Below are 18,291 nucleotides of genomic sequence, written 5' to 3'. Positions count from 1 at the left end.
ATGATGAAGACTCAGGCTCATGATAAAGACTCAGGCTCATGATGAAGACATGATGAAGACTCAGGCCCATGGTGAAGAAATGATCAACACTCAGGCTCATGATGAAGACATGATGAAGACTCAGACTCATGATGAAGACATGATGAAGACTCCGGCTCATGATGAAGACTCAGGCTCATGGTGAAGACTCAGACTCATGATGAAGTCTCAGACTCATGGTGAAGACATGATGAAGACTCAGGCTCATGGTGAAGATTCAGGCTCATAATGAAGACTCAGGCTCATTATGAAAACTCAGGCTCATGATGAAGAGTTGATGAAGACTCAGGCTCATGATGAAGACATGATGAAGACTCAGGCTCATGATGAAGACTCAGGCTCATGATGAAGACTCAGGCTCATGATGAAGAGTTGATGAAGACTCAGGCTCATGATGAAGACATGATGAAGACTCAGGCTCATGGTGAAGACATGATGAAGACTCAGGCTCATGGTGAAGACATGATGAAGACTCAGGCTCATGATGAAGACATGATGAAGACTCAGGCTCATGATGAAGACATGATGAAGACTCAGGCCCATGGTGAAGACATGATGAAGACTCAGTCTCATGATGAAGACTCAGGCTCATGGTGAAGACTCAGGCTCATGATGAAGACTCAGGCTCATTATGAAAACTCAGGCTCATGATGAAGACATGATGAAGACCCAGGCTCATGATGAAGACATGATGAAGACTCAGGCTCATGATGAAGACAAGATGAAGACTCAGGCTCATGATGAAGACTCAGGCTCATGGTGAAGACTCAGGCTCATGATGAAGACTCAGGCTCATTATGAAAACTCAGGCTCATGGTGAAGACATGATGAAGACTCAGGATCATGATGAAGACTCAGGCTCATGGTGAAGACTTGATGAAGACTCAGGCTCATGATGAAGACTCAGGCTCATTATGAAAACTCAGGCTCATGATGAAGACTCAGGCTCATGATGAAGACAAGATGAAGACTCAGGCTCATGATGAAGAGTTGATGACGGCTCAGGCTCATGGTGAAGACATGATGAAGACTCAGGCACATGATGAAGACATGATGAAGACTCAGGCTCATGATGAAGACTCAGGCTCATGATGAAGAGTTGATAAAGACTCAGGCTAATGATGAAGACATGATGAAGACTCAGGCTCATGATGAAGACATGATGAAGACTCAGGCTCATGATGAAGATTCAGGCTCATGATTAAGACTCAGGCTCATGGTGAAGACATGATGAAGAATCAGGCTCATGATGAAGACATGATGAAGACTCAGGCTCATGGTGAAGACATGATGAAGACTCAGGCTCATGGTGAAGACATGATGAAGACATAGGCTCATGATGAAGACATGATGAAGACTCAGGCTCATGGTGAAGACATGAAGAAGACTCAGGATCATGATGAAGACTCAGGCTCATGATGAAGACATGATGAAGACTCGGGCTCATGGTGAAGACATGATGAAAACTCAGGCTCATGATGAAGACATGATGAAGACTCAGGCTCATGGTGAAGACATGATGAAGACTCAGGCTAATTATGAAGACTCAGGCTCATGGTGAAGACTCAGGCTCATGATGAAGACTCAGGCTCATGATGAAGAGTTGATGAAGACTCAGGCTCATGATGAAGACATGATGAAGACTCACGCTCATGGTGAAGAATTGATGAAGACTCAGGCTCATGATGAAGACTCAGGCTCATGATGAAGACATGATGAAGACTCAGGCTCATGGTGAAGACATGATGAAGACTCAGGCTCATGATGAAGACATGATGAAGACTCAGGCTCATGGTGAAGATATGATGAAGACTCAGGCTCATGATGAAGACTCAGGCTCATGATGAAGACATGATGAAGACTCAGGCTCATGATGAAGACTCAGGCTCATTATGAAAACTCAGGCTCAGGATGAAGACTCAGTCTCATGATGAAGACAAGATGAAGAATCAGGCTCATGATGAAGACACGATGAAGACTCAGGCTCATGATGAAGACATGATGAAGACTCAGGCTCATGATGAAGAGTTGATGACGGCTCAGGCTCATGGTGAAGACATGATGAAGACTCAGGCTCATGATGAAGAGTTGATGAAGACTCAGGCTCATGATGAAGACATGATGAAGACTCAGGCTCATGATGAAGACTCAGGCTCAAGATGAAGACTCAGGCTCATGGTGAAGACATGATGAAGACTCACGCTCATGGTGAAGAATTGATGAAGACTCAGGCTCATGATGAAGACATGATGAAGACTCAGGCTCATGGTGAAGACATGATGAAGACTCAGGCTAATGATGAAGACTCAGACTCATGATGAAGACTGAGGCTAATGAAGAAGACATGATGAAGACTCAGGCTCATGATGAAGACTCGGGCTCATGGTGAAGACTCAGACTCATGATGAAGTCTCAGACTCATGGTGAAGACATGATGAAGACTCAGGCTCATGGTGAAGATTCAGGCTCAAAATGAAGACTCAGGCTCATTATGAAAACTCAGGCTCATGATGAAGACATGATGAAGACTCAGGCTCATGATGAAGACATGATGAAGACTCAGGCTCATGATGAAGACTCAGGCTCAAGATGAAGACTCAGGCTCATGGTGAAGACATGATGAAGACTCAGGCTCATGATGAAGACATGATGAAGACTCAGGCTCATGATGAAGACTCACGCTCATGGTGAAGACATGATGAAGACTCAGGCTCATGAGGAAGACTCAGGCTCATGGTGAAGAATTGATGAAGACTCAGGCTCATGATGAAGACATGATGAAGACTCAGGCTCATGGTGAAGACATGATGAAGACTCAGGCTAATGATGAAGACTCAGGCTCATGGTGAAGACTCAGGCTCATGATGAAGACTCAGGCACATGGTGAAGACATGATGAAGACTCAGGCTCATGATGAAGACTCAGGCTCATGATGAAGACTCAGGCTCATGATGAAGACTCAGGCTCATGGTGAAGACATGATGAAGACTCAGGCTCATGATGAAGACATGATGAAGACTCAGGCTCATGGTGAAGACAGGATGAAGACTCAGGCTCATGGTGAAGACATGATGAAGACTTAGACTCATGATGAAGACATAATGAAGACTCAGGCTCATGGTGAAGACATGATGAAGACTCAGGCTCATGATGAAGACTCAGGCTCATGGTGAAGACATGATGAAGACTCAGGCTCATGGTGAAGACATGATGAAGACTCAGGCTCATGATGAAGACATGATGAAGACTCAGGCTCATGGTGAAGACATGATGAAGACTCAGGCTCATGATAAAGACTCAGGCTCATGATGAAGACATGATGAAGACTCAGGCCCATGGTGAAGAAATGATCAACACTCAGGCTCATGATGAAGACATGATGAAGACTCAGACTCATGATGAAGACATGATGAAGACTCCGGCTCATGATGAAGACTCAGGCTCATGGTGAAGACTCAGACTCATGATGAAGTCTCAGACTCATGGTGAAGACATGATGAAGACTCCGGCTCATGATGAAGACTCAGGCTCATGGTGAAGACTCAGACTCATGATGAAGTCTCAGACTCATGGTGAAGACATGATGAAGACTCAGGCTCATGGTGAAGATTCAGGCTCATAATGAAGACTCAGGCTCATTATGAAAACTCAGGCTCATGATGAAGAGTTGATGAAGACTCAGGCTCATGATGAAGACATGATGAAGACTCAGGCTCATGATGAAGACTCAGGCTCATGATGAAGACTCAGGCTCATGATGAAGAGTTGATGAAGACTCAGGCTCATGATGAAGACATGATGAAGACTCAGGCTCATGGTGAAGACATGATGAAGACTCAGGCTCATGGTGAAGACATGATGAAGACTCAGGCTCATGATGAAGACATGATGAAGACTCAGGCTCATGATGAAGACATGATAAAGACTCAGGCCCATGGTGAAGACATGATCAACACTCAGGCTCATGATGAAGACATGATGAAGACTCAGACTCATGATGAAGACATGATGAAGACTCAGTCTCATGATGAAGACTCAGGCTCATGGTGAAGACTCAGGCTCATGATGAAGACTCAGGCTCATTATGAAAACTCAGGCTCATGATGAAGACATGATGAAGACCCAGGCTCATGATGAAGACATGATGAAGACTCAGGCTCATGATGAAGACAAGATGAAGACTCAGGCTCATGATGAAGACTCAGGCTCATGGTGAAGACTCAGGCTCATGATGAAGACTCAGGCTCATTATGAAAACTCAGGCTCATGGTGAAGACATGATGAAGACTCAGGATCATGATGAAGACTCAGGCTCATGGTGAAGACTTGATGAAGACTCAGGCTCATGATGAAGACATGATGAAGACTCAGGCTCATGATGAAGACTCAGGCTCATGATGAAGACTCAGGCTCATGGTGAAGACATGATGAAGACTCAGGCTCATTATGAAGACATGATGAAGACTCAGGCTCATGATGAAGACTCAGGCTCATGGTGAAGACATGCTGAAGACTCAGGATCATGATGAAGACTCAGGCTCATGGTGAAGACTTGATGAAGACTCAGGCTCATGATGAAGACTCAGGCTCATTATGAAAACTCAGGCTCATGATGAAGACTCAGGCTCATGATGAAGACAAGATGAATACTCAGGCTCATGATGAAGAGTTGATGACGGCTCAGGCTCATGGTGAAGACATGATGAAGACTCAGGCACATGATGAAGACATGATGAAGACTCAGGCTCATGATGAAGACTCAGGCTCATGATGAAGAGTTGATGAAGACTCAGGCTCATGATGAAGACATGATGAAGACTCAGGCTCATGATGAAGACATGATGAAGACTCAGGCTCATGATGAAGACTCAGGCTCATGGTGAAGACATGATGAAGAATCAGGCTCATGATGAAGACATGATGAAGAATCAGGCTCATGGTGAAGACATGATGAAGACTCAGGCTCATGATGAAGACTCAGGCTCATGATGAAGACATGATGAAGACTCAGGCTCATGATGAAGACTCAGGCTCATGGTGAAGACTCAGGCTCATGAAGAAGACTCAGGCTCATTATGAAAACTCAGGCTCATGATGAAGACTCAGGCTCATGATGAAGACAAGATGAAGACTCAGGCTCATGATGAAGACAAGATGAAGACTCAGGCTCATGATGAAGACATGATGAAGACTCAGGCTCATGATGAAGACATGATGAAGACTCAGGCTCATAATGAAGACTCAAGCTCATGGTGAAGACATGATGAAGACTCAGGCTCATGATGAAGACTCAGGCTCATGGTGAAGACTTGATGAAGACTCAGGCTCATGATGAAGACATGATGAAGACTCAGGCTCATGGTGAAGACATGATGAAGATTCAGGCTCATGATGAAGGCTCGAGCTCATGGTGAAGACTCAGACTCATGATGAAGACTCAGGCTCATGATGAAGACATGATGAAGACTCAGGCTCATGATGAAGACTCGGGCTCATGGTGAAGACTCAGGCTCATGATGAAGTCTCAGACTCATGGTGATGACATGATGAAGACTCAGGCTCATGGTGAAGATTCAGGCTCATGATGAAGAGTTGATGAAGACTCAGGCTCATGATGAAGAAATGATGAAGACTATGGCTCATGATGAAGACTCAGGCTCATGATGAAGACTCAGGCTCATGATGAAGAGTTGATGAAGACATGATGAAGACTCAGGCTCATGATGAAGACTCAGGCTCAAGATGAAGACTCAGGCTCATGGTGAAGACATGATGAAGACTCAGGCTCATGATGAAGACATGATGAAGACTCAGGCTCATGATGAAGACTCACGCTCATGGTGAAGACATGATGAATACTCAGGCTCATGAGGAAGACTCAGGCTCATGGTGAAGACTCAGGCTCATGATGAAGACTCAGGCTCATGGTGAAGACATGATGAAGACTCAGGCTCATGATGAAGACATGATGAAGACTCAGGCTCATGGTGAAGACATGATGAAGACTCAGGCTAATGATGAAGACTCAGGCTCATGGTGAAGACTCAGGCTCATGATGAAGACTCAGGCTCATGGTGAAGACATGATGAAGACTTAGACTCATGATGAAGACATGATGAAGACTCAGGCTCATGGTGAAGACATGATGAAGACTCAGGCTCATGATGAAGACTCAGGCTCATGGTGAAGACATGATGAAGACTCAGGCTCATGGTGAAGACATGATGAAGACTCAGGCTCATGATGAAGACATGATGAAGACTCAGGCTCATGGTGAAGACATGATGAAGACTCAGGCTCATGATAAAGACTCAGGCTCATGATGAAGACATGATGAAGACTCAGGTCCATGGTGAAGACATGATCAACACTCAGGCTCATGATGAAGACATGATGAAGACTCAGACTCATGATGAAGACAAGATGAAGACTCAGGCTCATGATGAAGACTCAGGCACATGATGAAGACTCAGGTCAATGGTGAAGACATGATCAACACTCAGGCTCATGATGAAGACATGATGAAGACTCAGGCTCATGATGAAGACTCGGGCTCATGGTGAAGACTCAGACTCATGATGAAGACTGAGGCTAATGAAGAAGACATGATGAAGACTCAGGCTCATGATGAAGACTCGGGCTCATGGTGAAGACTCAGACTCATGATGAAGTCTCAGACTCATGGTGAAGACATGATGAAGACTCAGGCTCATGGTGAAGATTCAGGCTCAAAATGAAGACTCAGGCTCATTATGAAAACTCAGGCTCATGATGAAGACATGATGAAGACTCAGGCTCATGATGAAGACATGATGAAGACTCAGGCTCATGATGAAGACTCAGGCTCAAGATGAAGACTCAGGCTCATGGTGAAGACATGATGAAGACTCAGGCTCATGATGAAGACATGATGAAGACTCAGGCTCATGATGAAGACTCACGCTCATGGTGAAGACATGATGAAGACTCAGGCTCATGAGGAAGACTCAGGCTCATGGTGAAGAATTGATGAAGACTCAGGCTCATGATGAAGACATGATGAAGACTCAGGCTCATGGTGAAGACATGATGAAGACTCAGGCTAATGATGAAGACTCAGGCTCATGGTGAAGACTCAGGCTCATGATGAAGACTCAGGCACATGGTGAAGACATGATGAAGACTCAGGCTCATGATGAAGACTCAGGCTCATGATGAAGACTCAGGCTCATGATGAAGACTCAGGCTCATGGTGAAGACATGATGAAGACTCAGGCTCATGATGAAGACATGATGAAGACTCAGGCTCATGGTGAAGACAGGATGAAGACTCAGGCTCATGGTGAAGACATGATGAAGACTTAGACTCATGATGAAGACATAATGAAGACTCAGGCTCATGGTGAAGACATGATGAAGACTCAGGCTCATGATGAAGACTCAGGCTCATGGTGAAGACATGATGAAGACTCAGGCTCATGGTGAAGACATGATGAAGACTCAGGCTCATGATGAAGACATGATGAAGACTCAGGCTCATGGTGAAGACATGATGAAGACTCAGGCTCATGATAAAGACTCAGGCTCATGATGAAGACATGATGAAGACTCAGGCCCATGGTGAAGAAATGATCAACACTCAGGCTCATGATGAAGACATGATGAAGACTCAGACTCATGATGAAGACATGATGAAGACTCCGGCTCATGATGAAGACTCAGGCTCATGGTGAAGACTCAGACTCATGATGAAGTCTCAGACTCATGGTGAAGACATGATGAAGACTCAGGCTCATGGTGAAGATTCAGGCTCATAATGAAGACTCAGGCTCATTATGAAAACTCAGGCTCATGATGAAGAGTTGATGAAGACTCAGGCTCATGATGAAGACATGATGAAGACTCAGGCTCATGATGAAGACTCAGGCTCATGATGAAGACTCAGGCTCATGATGAAGAGTTGATGAAGACTCAGGCTCATGATGAAGACATGATGAAGACTCAGGCTCATGGTGAAGACATGATGAAGACTCAGGCTCATGGTGAAGACATGATGAAGACTCAGGCTCATGATGAAGACATGATGAAGACTCAGGCTCATGATGAAGACATGATGAAGACTCAGGCCCATGGTGAAGACATGATCAACACTCAGGCTCATGATGAAGACATGATGAAGACTCAGACTCATGATGAAGACATGATGAAGACTCAGTCTCATGATGAAGACTCAGGCTCATGGTGAAGACTCAGGCTCATGATGAAGACTCAGGCTCATTATGAAAACTCAGGCTCATGATGAAGACATGATGAAGACCCAGGCTCATGATGAAGACATGATGAAGACTCAGGCTCATGATGAAGACAAGATGAAGACTCAGGCTCATGATGAAGACTCAGGCTCATGGTGAAGACTCAGGCTCATGATGAAGACTCAGGCTCATTATGAAAACTCAGGCTCATGGTGAAGACATGATGAAGACTCAGGATCATGATGAAGACTCAGGCTCATGGTGAAGACTTGATGAAGACTCAGGCTCATGATGAAGACTCAGGCTCATTATGAAAACTCAGGCTCATGATGAAGACTCAGGCTCATGATGAAGACAAGATGAAGACTCAGGCTCATGATGAAGAGTTGATGACGGCTCAGGCTCATGGTGAAGACATGATGAAGACTCAGGCACATGATGAAGACATGATGAAGACTCAGGCTCATGATGAAGACTCAGGCTCATGATGAAGAGTTGATAAAGACTCAGGCTAATGATGAAGACATGATGAAGACTCAGGCTCATGATGAAGACATGATGAAGACTCAGGCTCATGATGAAGACTCAGGCTCATGATTAAGACTCAGGCTCATGGTGAAGACATGATGAAGAATCAGGCTCATGATGAAGACATGATGAAGACTCAGGCTCATGGTGAAGACATGATGAAGACTCAGGCTCATGGTGAAGACATGATGAAGACATAGGCTCATGATGAAGACATGATGAAGACTCAGGCTCATGGTGAAGACATGAAGAAGACTCAGGATCATGATGAAGACTCAGGCTCATGATGAAGACATGATGAAGACTCGGGCTCATGATGAAGACATGATGAAGACTCCGGCTCATGATGAAGACTCAGGCTCATGGTGAAGACTCAGACTCATGATGAAGTCTCAGACTCATGGTGAAGACATGATGAAGACTCAGGCTCATGGTGAAGATTCAGGCTCATAATGAAGACTCAGGCTCATTATGAAAACTCAGGCTCATGATGAAGAGTTGATGAAGACTCAGGCTCATGATGAAGACATGATGAAGACTCAGGCTCATGATGAAGACTCAGGCTCATGATGAAGACTCAGGCTCATGATGAAGAGTTGATGAAGACTCAGGCTCATGATGAAGACATGATGAAGACTCAGGCTCATGGTGAAGACATGATGAAGACTCAGGCTCATGGTGAAGACATGATGAAGACTCAGGCTCATGATGAAGACATGATGAAGACTCAGGCTCGTGATGAAGACATGATGAAGACTCAGGCCCATGGTGAAGACATGATCAACACTCAGGCTCATGATGAAGACATGATGAAGACTCAGACTCATGATGAAGACATGATGAAGACTCAGTCTCATGATGAAGACTCAGGCTCATGGTGAAGACTCAGGCTCATGATGAAGACTCAGGCTCACTATGAAAACTCAGGCTCATGATGAAGACATGATGAAGACCCAGGCTCATGATGAAGACATGATGAAGACTCAGGCTCATGATGAAGACAAGATGAAGACTCAGGCTCATGATGAAGACTCAGGCTCATGGTGAAGACTCAGGCTCATGATGAAGACTCAGGCTCATTATGAAAACTCAGGCTCATGGTGAAGACATGATGAAGACTCAGGATCATGATGAAGACTCAGGCTCATGGTGAAGACTTGATGAAGACTCAGGCTCATGATGAAGACTCAGGCTCATTATGAAAACTCAGGCTCATGATGAAGACTCAGGCTCATGATGAAGACAAGATGAAGACTCAGGCTCATGATGAAGAGTTGATGACGGCTCAGGCTCATGGTGAAGACATGATGAAGACTCAGGCACATGATGAAGACATGATGAAGACTCAGGCTCATGATGAAGACTCAGGCTCATGATGAAGAGTTGATAAAGACTCAGGCTAATGATGAAGACATGATGAAGACTCAGGCTCATGATGAAGACATGATGAAGACTCAGGCTCATGATGAAGACTCAGGCTCATGATTAAGACTCAGGCTCATGGTGAAGACATGATGAAGAATCAGGCTCATGATGAAGACATGATGAAGACTCAGGCTCATGGTGAAGACATGATGAAGACTCAGGCTCATGGTGAAGACATGATGAAGACATAGGCTCATGATGAAGACATGATGAAGACTCAGGCTCATGGTGAAGACATGAAGAAGACTCAGGATCATGATGAAGACTCAGGCTCATGATGAAGACATGATGAAGACTCGGGCTCATGATGAAGACATGATGAAGACTCCGGCTCATGATGAAGACTCAGGCTCATGGTGAAGACTCAGACTCATGATGAAGTCTCAGACTCATGGTGAAGACATGATGAAGACTCAGGCTCATGGTGAAGATTCAGGCTCATAATGAAGACTCAGGCTCATTATGAAAACTCAGGCTCATGATGAAGAGTTGATGAAGACTCAGGCTCATGATGAAGACATGATGAAGACTCAGGCTCATGATGAAGACTCAGGCTCATGATGAAGACTCAGGCTCATGATGAAGAGTTGATGAAGACTCAGGCTCATGATGAAGACATGATGAAGACTCAGGCTCATGGTGAAGACATGATGAAGACTCAGGCTCATGGTGAAGACATGATGAAGACTCAGGCTCATGATGAAGACATGATGAAGACTCAGGCTCATGATGAAGACATGATGAAGACTCAGGCCCATGGTGAAGACATGATGAAGACATAGGCTCATGATGAAGACATGATGAAGACTCAGGCACATGATGAAGACATGATGAAGACTCAGGCTCATGATGAAGACTCAGGCTCATGATGAAGAGTTGATAAAGACTCAGGCTAATGATGAAGACATGATGAAGACTCAGGCTCATGATGAAGACATGATGAAGACTCAGGCTCATGATGAAGACTCAGGCTCATGATTAAGACTCAGGCTCATGGTGAAGACATGATGAAGAATCAGGCTCATGATGAAGACATGATGAAGACTCAGGCTCATGGTGAAGACATGATGAAGACTCAGGCTCATGGTGAAGACATGATGAAGACATAGGCTCATGATGAAGACATGATGAAGACTCAGGCTCATGGTGAAGACATGAAGAAGACTCAGGATCATGATGAAGACTCAGGCTCATGATGAAGACATGATGAAGACTCGGGCTCATGGTGAAGACATGATGAAAACTCAGGCTCATGATGAAGACATGATGAAGACTCAGGCTCATGGTGAAGACATGATGAAGACTCAGGCTAATTATGAAGACTCAGGCTCATGGTGAAGACTCAGGCTCATGATGAAGACTCAGGCTCATGATGAAGAGTTGATGAAGACTCAGGCTCATGATGAAGACATGATGAAGACTCACGCTCATGGTGAAGAATTGATGAAGACTCAGGCTCATGATGAAGACATAATGAAGACTCAGGCTCATGGTGAAGACTCAGGCTCATGATGAAGACTCAGGCTCATGGTGAAGACATGATGAAGACTCAGGCTCATGATGAAGACTCAGGCTCATGATGAAGACATGATGAAGACTCAGGCTCATGGTGAAGACATGATGAAGACTCAGGCTCATGATGAAGACATGATGAAGACTCAGGCTCATGGTGAAGATATGATGAAGACTCAGGCTCATGATGAAGACTCAGGCTCATGATGAAGACATGATGAAGACTCAGGCTCATGATGAAGACTCAGGCTCATTATGAAAACTCAGGCTCAGGATGAAGACTCAGTCTCATGATGAAGACAAGATGAAGAATCAGGCTCATGATGAAGACACGATGAAGACTCAGGCTCATGATGAAGACATGATGAAGACTCAGGCTCATGATGAAGAGTTGATGACGGCTCAGGCTCATGGTGAAGACATGATGAAGACTCAGGCTCATGATGAAGAGTTGATGAAGACTCAGGCTCATGATGAAGACATGATGAAGACTCAGGCTCATGATGAAGACTCAGGCTCAAGATGAAGACTCAGGCTCATGGTGAAGACATGATGAAGACTCACGCTCATGGTGAAGAATTGATGAAGACTCAGGCTCATGATGAAGACATGATGAAGACTCAGGCTCATGGTGAAGACATGATGAAGACTCAGGCTAATGATGAAGACTCAGGCTCATGGTGAAGACTCAGGCTCATGATGAAGACTCAGGCTCATGGTGAAGACATGATGAAGACTCAGGCTCATGATGAAGACTCAGGCTCATGATGAAGACATGATGAAGACTCAGGCTCATGGTGAAGACATGATGAAGACTCAGGCTCATGATGAAGACATGATGAAGACTCAGGCTCATGGTGAAGATATGATGAAGACTCAGGCTCATGATGAAGATACAGGCTCATGATGAAGACATGATGAAGACTCAGGCTCATGATGAAGACTCAGGCTCATTATGAAAACTCAGGCTCAGGATGAAGACTCAGGCTCATGATGAAGACAAGATGAAGACTCAGGCTCATGATGAAAACACGATGAAGACTCAGGCTCATGATGAAGACATGATGAAGACTCAGGCACATGATGAAGACATGATGAAGACTCAGGCTCATGATGAAGAGTTGATGAAGACTCAGGCTCATGATGAAGACATGATGAAGACTCAGGCTCATGATGAAGACTCAGGCTCATGATGAAGACTCAGGCTCATGGTGAAGACATGATGAAGACTCAGGCTCATTATGAAGACATGATGAAGACTCAGGCTCATGATGAAGACTCAGGCTCATGGTGAAGACATGCTGAAGACTCAGGATCATGATGAAGACTCAGGCTCATGGTGAAGACTTGATGAAGACTCAGGCTCATGATGAAGACTCAGGCTCATTATGAAAACTCAGGCTCATGATGAAGACTCAGGCTCATGATGAAGACAAGATGAATACTCAGGCTCATGATGAAGAGTTGATGACGGCTCAGGCTCATGGTGAAGACATGATGAAGACTCAGGCACATGATGAAGACATGATGAAGACTCAGGCTCATGATGAAGACTCAGGCTCATGATGAAGAGTTGATGAAGACTCAGGCTCATGATGAAGACATGATGAAGACTCAGGCTCATGATGAAGACATGATGAAGACTCAGGCTCATGATGAAGACTCAGGCTCATGATGAAGACATGATGAAGACTCAGGCTCATGGTGAAGACATGATGAAGACTCAGGCCCATGGTGAAGACATGATGAAGACCTAGGCTCATGATGAAGACATGATGAAGACTCAGGCTCATGGTGAAGACATGAAGAAGACTCAGGATCATGATGAAGACTCAGGCTCATGATGAAGACATGATGAAGACTCGGGCTCATGGTGAAGACATGATGAAGACTCAGGCTCATGATGAAGACATGATGAAGACTCAGGCTCATGGTGAAGACATGATGAAGACTCAGGCTCATGATGAAGACTCAGGCTCATGATGAAGACATGATGAAGACTCAGGCTCATGATGAAGACTCAGGCTCATGGTGAAGACTCAGGCTCATGATGAAGACTCAGTCTCATTATGAAATTTCAGGCTCATGATGAAGACTCAGGCTCATGATGAAGACAAGATGAAGACTCAGGCTCATGATGAAGACAAGATGAAGACTCAGGCTCATGATGAAGACATGATGAAGACTCAGGCACATGATGAAGACATGATGAAGACTCAGGCTCATGATGAAGAGTTGATGAAGACTCAGGCTCATGATGAAGACATGATGAAGACTCAGGCTCATGATGAAGACTCAGGCTCATGATGAAGACTCGGGCTCATGGTGAAGACTCAGACTCATGATGAAGACTCAGGCTCATGATGAAGACATGATGAAGACTCAGGCTCATGATGAAGACTCGGGCTCATGGTGAAGACATGATGAAGACTCAGGCTCATGATGAAGACATGATGAAGACTCAGGCTCATGATGAAGACTCACGCTCATGGTGAAGACATGATGAAGACTCAGGCTCATGAGGAAGACTCAGGCTCATGGTGAAGAATTGATGAAGACTCAGGCTCATGATGAAGACATGATGAAGACTCAGGCTCATGGTGAAGACATGATGAAGACTCAGTCTAATGATGAAGACTCAGGCTCATGGTGAAGACTCAGGCTCATGATGAAGACTCAGGCACATGGTGAAGACATGATGAAGACTCAGGCTCATGATGAAGACTCAGGCTCATGAGTAAGACTCAGGCTCATGATGAAGACTCAGGCTCATGGTGAAGACATGATGAAGACTCAGGCTCATGATGAAGATATGATGAAGACTCAGGCTCATGGTGAAGACAGGATGAAGACTCAGGCTCATGGTGAAGACATGATGAAGACTTAGACTCATGATGAAGACATAATGAAGACTCAGGCTCATGGTGAAGACATGATGAAGACTCAGGCTCATGATGAAGACTCAGGCTCATGGTGAAGACATGATGAAGACTCAGGCTCATGGTGAAGACATGATGAAGACTCAGGCTCATGATGAAGACATGATGAAGACTCAGGCTCATGGTGAAGACATGATGAAGACTCAGGCTCATGATAAAGACTCAGGCTCATGATGAAGACATGATGAAGACTCAGGCCCATGGTGAAGAAATGATCAACACTCAGGCTCATGATGAAGACATGATGAAGACTCAGACTCATGATGAAGACATGATGAAGACTCCGGCTCATGATGAAGACTCAGGCTCATGGTGAAGACTCAGACTCATGATGAAGTCTCAGACTCATGGTGAAGACATGATGAAGACTCAGGCTCATGGTGAAGATTCAGGCTCATAATGAAGACTCAGGCTCATTATGAAAACTCAGGCTCATGATGAAGAGTTGATGAAGACTCAGGCTCATGATGAAGACATGATGAAGACTCAGGCTCATGATGAAGACTCAGGCTCATGATGAAGACTCAGGCTCATGATGAAGAGTTGATGAAGACTCAGGCTCATGATGAAGACATGATGAAGACTCAGGCTCATGGTGAAGACATGATGAAGACTCAGGCTCATGGTGAAGACATGATGAAGACTCAGGCTCATGATGAAGACATGATGAAGACTCAGGCCCATGGTGAAGACATGATCAACACTCAGGCTCATGATGAAGACATGATGAAGACTCAGACTCATGATGAAGACATGATGAAGACTCAGTCTCATGATGAAGACTCAGGCTCATGGTGAAGACTCAGGCTCATGATGAAGACTCAGGCTCATTATGAAAACTCAGGCTCATGATGAAGACATGATGAAGACCCAGGCTCATGATGAAGACATGAGGAAGACTCAGGCTCATGATGAAGACAAGATGAAGACTCAGGCTCATGATGAAGACTCAGGCTCATGGTGAAGACTCAGGCTCATGATGAAGACTCAGGCTCATTATGAAAACTCAGGCTCATGGTGAAGACATGATGAAGACTCAGGATCATGATGAAGACTCAGGCTCATGGTGAAGACTTGATGAAGACTCAGGCTCATGATGAAGACTCAGGCTCATTATGAAAACTCAGGCTCATGATGAAGACTCAGGCTCATGATGAAGACAAGATGAAGACTCAGGCTCATGATGAAGAGTTGATGACGGCTCAGGCTCATGGTGAAGACATGATGAAGACTCAGGCACATGATGAAGACATGATGAAGACTCAGGCTCATGATGAAGACTCAGGCTCATGATGAAGAGTTGATAAAGACTCAGGCTAATGATGAAGACATGATGAAGACTCAGGCTCATGATGAAGACATGATGAAGACTCAGGCTCATGATGAAGACTCAGGCTCATTATTAAGACTCAGGCTCATGGTGAAGACATGATGAAGAATCAGGCTCATGATGAAGACATGATGAAGACTCAGGCTCATGGTGAAGACATGATGAAGACTCAGGCTCATGGTGAAGACATGATGAAGACATAGGCTCATGATGAAGACATGATGAAGACTCAGGCTCATGGTGAAGACATGAAGAAGACTCAGGCTAATGATGAAGACTCAGGCTCATGGTGAAGACTCAGGCTCATGATGAAGACTCAGGCTCATGATGAAGAGTTGATGAAGACTCAGGCTCATGATGAAGACATGATGAAGACTCACGCTCATGGTGAAGAATTGATGAAGACTCAGGCTCATGATGAAGACATAATGAAGACTCAGGCTCATGGTGAAGACTCAGGCTCATGATGAAGACTCAGGCTCATGGTGAAGACATGATGAAGACTCAGGCTCATGATGAAGACTCAGGCTCATTATGAAGACATGATGAAGACTCAGGCTCATGGTGAAGACATGATGAAGACTCAGGCTCATGATGAAGACATGATGAAGACTCAGGCTCATGGTGAAGATATGATGAAGACTCAGGCTCATGATGAAGACTCAGGCTCATGATGAAGACATGATGAAGACTCAGGCTCATGATGAAGACTCAGGCTCATTATGAAAACTCAGGCTCAGGATGAAGACTCAGTCTCATGATGAAGACATGATGAAGACTCAGGATCATGATGAAGAGTTGATGACGGCTCAGGCTCATGGTGAAGACATGATGAAGACTCAGGCACATGATGAAGACATGATAAAGACTCAGGCTCATGATGAAGACTCAGGCTCATGATGAAGAGTTGATGAAGACTCAGGCTCATGATGAAGACATGATGAAGACTCACGCTCATGGTGAAGAATTGATGAAGACTCAGGCTCATGATGAAGACATAATGAAGACTCAGGCTCATGGTGAAGACATGATGAAGACTCAGGCTAATGATGAAGACTCAGGCTCATGGTGAAGACTCAGGCTCATGATGAAGACTCAGGCTCATGGTGAAGACATGATGAAGACTCAGGCTCATGATGAAGACTCAGGCTCATGATGAAGACATGATGAAGACTCAGGCTCATGGTGAAGACATGATGAAGACTCAGGCTCATGATGAAGACATGATGAAGACTCAGGCTCATGGTGAAGATATGATGAAGACTCAGGCTCATGATGAAGACTCAGGCTCATGATGAAGACATGATGAAGACTCAGGCTCATGATGAAGACTCAGGCTCATTATGAAAACTCAGGCTCAGGATGAAGACTCAGTCTCATGATGAAGACAAGATGAAGAATCAGGCTCATGATGAAGACACGATGAAGACTCAGGCTCATGATGAAGACATGATGAAGACTCAGGCTCATGATGAAGAGTTGATGACGGCTCAGGCTCATGGTGAAGACATGATGAAGACTCAGGCACATGATGAAGACATGATAAAGACTCAGGCTCATGATGAAGACTCAGGCTCATGATGAAGAGTTGATGAAGACTCAGGCTCATGATGAAGACATGATGAAGACTCAGGCTCATGATGAAGACATGATGAAGACTCAGACTCATGATGAAGACTCAGGCTCATGATGAAGACTCAGGCTCATGGTGAAGACATGATGAAGAATCAGGCTCATGATGAAGACATGATGAAGACTCAGGCTCATGGTGAAGACATGATGAAGACTCGGGCTCATGGTGAAGACATGATGAAGACTCAGGCTCATGATGAAGACATGATGAAGACTCAGGCTCATGGTGAAGACATGATGAAGACTCAGGCTCATGATGAAGACTCAGGCTCATGATGAAGAGTTGATGAAGACTCGGGCTCATGGTGAAGACATGATGAAGACTCAGGCTCATGATGAAGACATGATGAAGACTCAGGCTCATGGTGAAGACATGATGAAGACTCAGGCTCATGATGAAGACTCAGGCTCATGATGAAGAGTTGATGAAGACTCAGGCTCATGATGAAGACATGATGAAGACTCAGGCTCATGATGAAGACTCAGGCTCATGATGAAGACTCAGGCTCATGGTGAAGACATGATGAAGACTCAGGCTCATGGTGAAGACATGATGAAGAATCAGGCTCATGATGAAGACATGATGAAGACTCAGGCTCATGGTGAAGACATGATGAAGACCTAGGCTCATGATGAAGACATGATGAAGACTCAG

This window comes from Notothenia rossii, assembly GCF_949606895.1.
Source record: "Notothenia rossii genome assembly, chromosome: 8".
Taxonomy (NCBI): Eukaryota; Metazoa; Chordata; class Actinopteri; order Perciformes; family Nototheniidae; genus Notothenia; species Notothenia rossii.
Note: the sequence above shows the minus strand (reverse complement) of the source record.